Source organism: Schistocerca americana, unplaced genomic scaffold (genome assembly GCF_021461395.2).
Source record: "Schistocerca americana isolate TAMUIC-IGC-003095 unplaced genomic scaffold, iqSchAmer2.1 HiC_scaffold_47, whole genome shotgun sequence".
NCBI lineage: Eukaryota > Metazoa > Arthropoda > Insecta > Orthoptera > Acrididae > Schistocerca > Schistocerca americana.
In genome coordinates, this window is record NW_025726203.1 from 500001 (window position 1) to 507500 (window position 7500).

The 7500-nt window shown below is 51.6% G+C and overlaps 1 non-coding gene across 1 annotated transcript in view; it reads left to right on the forward strand.

Annotated features, from left to right (window-relative positions):
- Window positions 1-5794: 5794 nt before the first annotated feature.
- LOC124584007 overlaps window positions 5795-7500 on the forward strand; it is a 1910-nt gene continuing 204 nt past the window's right edge. Inside the window, exon 1 of the ribosomal RNA XR_006974428.1 lies at window positions 5795-7500. This exon is cut by the window's right edge and continues 204 nt beyond it. This is a non-coding gene — a ribosomal RNA (small subunit ribosomal RNA).

Below are 7500 nucleotides of genomic sequence, written 5' to 3' on the forward strand. Positions count from 1 at the left end.
CGCGGCATGACGTCCTGCAACGACGATACCGCCATCTATGAGACGCCAAGCCGACCAAGACATCGATGGGCCCACAGTGCCCATCATTCGACCCCACCCACAAAGCCTGCGTCCTCTGTCGACCACAGCACCCCAACGCCAGCGCCTCTGCCGCACGAAATCGTGGACCGGCAATCACTCCACCTGCGCCCCACTCCAACCGCCCAACTCGCAACTCCAGCGGATGAACGGCGGACCTTTCCCGCAGTCGCAATGTGCAATCCACCCCTATAACATGCGTTTCATGAAGAGGTACGTCCAATATGCGACATTCCCGCTGTCCCTATACATGAGCTGCGAGCTGTACCAGTTACGAGCTAGAGACGCGATCGCGTTGCTCTCTGTACGAATGCCGATGCTGAGCGGTCAGCTAGGAGGCGCTCCATCCATGTCGGTACCGGTGAGCGTTGCACTCGCAGTCGCAAAAACGTACGGCAAGTATATTACTCGGAAGAGTCAATGACAGTCCACGCCCCCCTGCGTGGGAAGAGTCTTTCTAGGCCATGACCCACCGGAAGGGCGCAGCGTCCCCCACCCCAGACATGTGACGTCACACCATCGGTATTGACGACTAGACTGATTCCTTATAATCATTTGCCATACACCGGTGGAAGCTGCCGAGACGAGTAACTACATAGCGGGCTCGCCGTGTCACTAATGTACAGAGATACAACAGTTTCGACTGGAACCGGATTAAACGTATACACGGCGCTGATTAGTAATAGATAGAGCCATCAGAATACAGATAATGTATACAACTGTCCGTATACATGCTGAAAGACTCTGCTCACAATCACAACCACACGTCAGCCACACACCCTTATCACGCACTACTCTCTGCCTGTAACACGCACACAGACAATATGTAAGCACCAGCATGGAACAACACCCAGTGCATCCTCTCCGCCACATTAGACAATCCACACTGTCATAACCAGACTGGGAGGTCCACTCAGAAAACAGAATATCCCACCCACCCGACAACCACCATTGCTCAGCCAAGCCACCAACACCCACACATGTCCTACACAGGGGTGCACCCAACATCACAATACTGCCTCCTCTCACAGCACACAAACAATGGCAGGAATGAAAGACACAGGTCTGCCACAAGCATGGAATGAGAGCGCCGCCTGTCATGAGCCAAAGGTGCATCCTGAAGTGGCAAATCAGATGATGCCGCAGGCATCCACTTACTATAATCACAATCAACAAACCGGCCGCCCCGCCCCCCATTAAACCTTTCCTTACAACAATGTGTACCTTAACCTAACCTATATCGTACCGTAACCTAACCTATATCGTACCGTAACCTAACCTATATCGTACCGTAACCTAACCTATATCGTACCGTAACCTAACCTATATCGTACCGTAACCTAACCTATATCGTACCGTAACCTAACCTATATCGTACCGTAACCTAACCTATATCGTACCGTAACCTAACCTATATCGTACCGTAACCTAACCTATATCGTACCGTAACCTAACCTATATCGTACCGTAACCTAACCTATGTCGTACCGTAACCTAACCTATGTCGTACCGTAACCTAACCTATGTCGTACCGTAACCTAACCTATGTCGTACCGTAACCTAACCTATGTCGTACCGTAACCTAACCTATGTCGTACCGTAACCTAACCTATGTCGTACCGTAACCTAACCTATGTCGTACCGTAACCTAACCTATGTCGTACCGTAACCTAACCTATGTCGTACCGTAACCTAACCTATGTCGTACCGTAACCTAACCTATGTCGTACCGTAACCTAACCTATGTCGTACCGTAACCTAACCTATGTCGTACCGTAACCTAACCTATGTCGTACCGTAACCTAACCTATGTCGTACCGTAACCTAACCTATGTCGTACCGTAACCTAACCTATGTCGTACCGTAACCTAACCTATGTCGTACCGTAACCTAACCTATGTCGTACCGTAACCTAACCTATGTCGTACCGTAACCTAACCTATGTCGTACCGTAACCTAACCTATGTCGTACCGTAACCTAACCTATGTCGTACCGTAACCTAACCTATGTCGTACCGTAACCTAACCTATGTCGTACCGTAACCTAACCTATGTCGTACCGTAACCTAACCTATGTCGTACCGTAACCTAACCTATGTCGTACCTTAACCTAACCTATGTCGTACCTTAACCTAACCTATGTCGTACCTTAACCTAACCTGTATTGCGCCTTAACCTAACCTGTATTGCGCCTTAACCTAACCTGTATTGCGCCTTAACCTAACCTGTATTGCGCCTTAACCTAACCTGTATTGCGCCTTAACCTAACCTGTATTGCGCCTTAACCTAACCTGTATTGCGCCTTAACCTAACCTGTATTGCGCCTTAACCTAACCTGTATTGCGCCTTAACCTAACCTGTATTGCGCCTTAACCTAACCTGTATTGCGCCTTAACCTAACCTGTATTGCGCCTTAACCTAACCTGTATTGCGCCTTAACCTAACCTGTATTGCGCCTTAACCTAACCTGTATTGCGCCTTAACCTAACCTGTATTGCGCCTTAACCTAACCTGTATTGCGCCTTAACCTAACCTGTATTGCGCCTTAACCTAACCTGTATTGCGCCTTAACCTAACCTGTATTGCGCCTTAACCTAACCTGTATTGCGCCTTAACCTAACCTGTATTGCGCCTTAACCTAACCTGTATTGCGCCTTAACCTAACCTGTATTGCGCCTTAACCTAACCTGTATTGCGCCTTAACCTAACCTGTATTGCGCCTTAACCTAACCTGTATTGCGCCTTAACCTAACCTGTATGGCGCCTTAACCTAACCTGTATGGCGCCTTAACGTAACCTGTATTGCGCCTTAACGTAACCTATATTGCGCCTTAACGTAACCTATATTGCGCCTTAACCTAACCTATATTGCGCCTTAACGTAACCTATATTGCGCCTTAACGTAACCTATATTGCGCCTTAACCTAACCTATATTGCGCCTTAACCTAACCTATATTGCGCCTTAACCTAACCTATATTGCGCCTTAACCTAACCTATATTGCGCCTTAACCTAACCTATATTGCGCCTTAACCTAACCTATATTGCGCCTTAACGTAACCTATATTGCGCCTTAACCTAACCTATATTGCGCCTTAACCTAACCTATATTGCGCCTTAACGTAACCTATATTGCGCCTTAACGTAACCTATATTGCGCCTTAACGTAACCTATATTGCGCCTTAACCTAACCTATATTGCGCCTTAACCTAACCTATATTGCGCCTTAACCTAACCTATATTGCGCCTTAACCTAACCTATATTGCGCCTTAACGTAACCTATATTGCGCCTTAACGTAACCTATATTGCGCCTTAACGTAACCTATATTGCGCCTTAACGTAACCTATATTGCGCCTTAACGTAACCTATATTGCGCCTTAACGTAACCTATATTGCGCCTTAACCTAACCTATATTGCGCCTTAACGTAACCTATATTGCGCCTTAATGTAACCTATATTGCGCCTTAATGTAACCTATATTGCGCCTTAATGTAACCTATATTGCGCCTTAATGTAACCTATATTGCGCCTTAATGTAACCTACGTTGCGCCTTAACGTAACCTACGTTGCGCCTTAACGTAACCTACGTTGCGCCTTAACGTAACCTACGTTGCGCCTTAACGTAACCTACGTTGCGCCTTAACGTAACCTACGTTGCGCCGTAACGTAACCTACGTTGCGCCGTAACGCAACCCACGTTGCGCCGTAACGTAACCCACGTTGCGCCGTAACGTAACACACGTTGGGCCTTAACCCAACACACGTTGGGCCTTAACCCAACACACGTTGGGCCTTAACCCAACACACGTTGGGCCTTAACCCAACACACGTTGGGCCTTAACCCAACACACGTTGGGCCTTAACCCAACACACGTTGGGCCTTAACCCAACACACGTTGGGCCTTAACCCAACACACGTTGGGCCTTAACCCAACACACGTTGGGCCTTAACCCAACACACGTTGGGCCTTAACCCAACACACGTTGGGCCTTAACCTGCTCTGTAATTGTCATACGACGCGTTAAATTAGTGTAGTGTTGCCTAACTGCAACCCCCGCAATATAGTTTGCTACTCGCACTGCCCGGTCCCCAGTGTATCGCTTCATGTTAAACACCTTGCAGCTATACACTGTAATGTGGATGGCAGCAGGACGTACATGCTCAATGCCCTTTGCAGTTGTTCATTGGCATTTGCAGTTGTTCATTGGCATTTGCATGGCGAAGCACTTAGCCTACGCTGTGGTACGGCCTGTGTCAACTGTCCGCTGATGTTGTACGTCCAAATCACACACTGTACTGCACATTGGTCCTCATGTACTGAATGATACATCGTGGTACATGTGACCGTACAACGACTGCGCCAACAACGGCGAACCATGCGGTCCAAATGTTGTGCACTCAGCTACGTGTCGTCTCCCTATAAGAGCTGGATTGCAGTGTGGTATGCCCTGGATGGCGATCAGCATGAGCCGTCTGTTGATGTAGTGGCGCGTGTTGTCAGACGTAGTCGTCTCTTCTCACACACCGTGATAGCATGGTGCACTGCGTTCCACATCTGCGACATGCGACAGAGGCCGGTTGACAGTCGTTCGCGCAATGGACATCGCATACGTACGGGGGCCACCTTCCACGTGTTCGCGAAGCGTGCACATGTTGTTGCGTGTATGTGGGCAGACATAGTGTGTCGTGACACCTGACACAGGCATGCAACAATCGTTGAATTTGCAAATGGCGATGGACGCCTACGTTTGCTGGTGACGTTACGCAAATGAACAACTGGTAAACCGTTGTGGTGCGGTTGTTCTCGCTAGAGGTGAATCAGTGATGGCGACGATCGGTTGAGCTACCAACCGGTTGTTCCAGCGATACCCACCATGCCCACGAACGTGAATGGCATCTGGGTGTGAAGCGATACGCGGCGGTGGCTGGGTGGGACCGTCCCCGGCCGGTGAGGGGGGGCCTCCCGGCGTGCTGGCCGCGCGGTGCGTGGGCGCACGCGCTACAGCCGGCTGGTGGGGGCGGCCAGTGGCAGGCGCGCCGGCCGACGGAGGCGGCAGGCGGCGCAGCTGCGCGCCGGCGCACCCTGCACGCGGCGCCGTGCGGCCAAAGTAGGTCCTCGCGGGCCCGGTGCGAAGCGCGGTGGACATCTGCAGTGTGCTGGTCCGATTGAGGACTGTGTGCGCTGAGGATGCGCCGCCGCCCGGCGCTCGGCGCCGCGACGCCGTCTGCTGCTCGGTCGCCTCTGCGGTTCTCGCAGGTGGTTTGTATCGCAGCTGTGCGGACGTGTTGGCGCGTGCGCTGTGCTGGGAGAGTTCGCTTCGGCACCCAAGTGGGGCTTTTGTCCTTCTGTGGCGCTGGCGTTGGAGCTGCCGGTCACCGTAGGTGGCGCGTGTTGTCTCCCGCCGGCAATGCCACGACAGCACGCTCCCGGGCCTCTGTCGGCAGCGGCAAGCTCAGTTGGGAGCACGGGTGGTCGCACCTAAAGCGTCTACTCGCCAAACTCCGGGCGATTGCGCCTCTCTCGAACCCGACCAAGTACTTAGGACGGCGCTGCGCGCCGCCGGGACCTGAGAGGGTTTCGAGGTGTATGGTGCAGGGGAGCTCAGCCTCCTCCTGTTTGCAGAATAATTGAGCGGACGCTTGCGTGTTCGCGCGGGCCCCCGGGACACACTCCCGGGCGGCCGGCTGCTCAGCTCTAGTTGACGCAGCTCCCTGGTTGATCCTGCCAGTAGTCATATGCTTGTCTCAAAGATTAAGCCATGCATGTCTCAGTACAAGCCGCATTAAGGTGAAACCGCGAATGGCTCATTAAATCAGTTATGGTTCCTTAGATCGTACCTACGTTACTTGGATAACTGTGGTAATTCTAGAGCTAATACATGCAAACAGAGTCCCGACCAGAGATGGAAGGGACGCTTTTATTAGATCAAAACCAATCGGTCGGCTCGTCCGGTCCGTTTGCCTTGGTGACTCTGAATAACTTTGGGCTGATCGCACGGTCCTCGTACCGGCGACGCATCTTTCAAATGTCTGCCTTATCAACTGTCGATGGTAGGTTCTGCGCCTACCATGGTTGTAACGGGTAACGGGGAATCAGGGTTCGATTCCGGAGAGGGAGCCTGAGAAACGGCTACCACATCCAAGGAAGGCAGCAGGCGCGCAAATTACCCACTCCCGGCACGGGGAGGTAGTGACGAAAAATAACGATACGGGACTCATCCGAGGCCCCGTAATCGGAATGAGTACACTTTAAATCCTTTAACGAGTATCTATTGGAGGGCAAGTCTGGTGCCAGCAGCCGCGGTAATTCCAGCTCCAATAGCGTATATTAAAGTTGTTGCGGTTAAAAAGCTCGTAGTTGGATTTGTGTCCCACGCTGTTGGTTCACCGCCCGTCGGTGTTTAACTGGCATGTATCGTGGGACGTCCTGCCGGTGGGGCGAGCTGAAGGCGTGCGACGCGCCTCGTGCGTGCTCGTGCGTCCCGAGGCGGACCCCGTTGCAATCCTACCAGGGTGCTCTTGAGTGAGTGTCTCGGTGGGCCGGCACGTTTACTTTGAACAAATTAGAGTGCTTAAAGCAGGCAAGCCCGCCTGAATACTGTGTGCATGGAATAATGGAATAGGACCTCGGTTCTATTTTGTTGGTTTTCGGAACCCGAGGTAATGATTAATAGGGACAGGCGGGGGCATTCGTATTGCGACGTTAGAGGTGAAATTCTTGGATCGTCGCAAGACGAACAGAAGCGAAAGCATTTGCCAAGTATGTTTTCATTAATCAAGAACGAAAGTTAGAGGTTCGAAGGCGATCAGATACCGCCCTAGTTCTAACCATAAACGATGCCAGCCAGCGATCCGCCGCAGTTCCTCCGATGACTCGGCGGGCAGCCTCCGGGAAACCAAAGCTTTTGGGTTCCGGGGGAAGTATGGTTGCAAAGCTGAAACTTAAAGGAATTGACGGAAGGGCACCACCAGGAGTGGAGCCTGCGGCTTAATTTGACTCAACACGGGAAACCTCACCAGGCCCGGACACCGGAAGGATTGACAGATTGATAGCTCTTTCTTGATTCGGTGGGTGGTGGTGCATGGCCGTTCTTAGTTGGTGGAGCGATTTGTCTGGTTAATTCCGATAACGAACGAGACTCTAGCCTGCTAACTAGTCGCGTGACATCCTTCGTGCTGTCAGCGATTACTTTTCTTCTTAGAGGGACAGGCGGCTTCTAGCCGCACGAGATTGAGCAATAACAGGTCTGTGATGCCCTTAGATGTTCTGGGCCGCACGCGCGCTACACTGAAGGAATCAGCGTGTCTTCCTAGGCCGAAAGGTCGGGGTAACCCGCTGAACCTCCTTCGTGCTAGGGATTGGGGCTTGCAATTGTTCCCCATGAACGAGGAATTCCCAGTAAGCGCGAGTCATA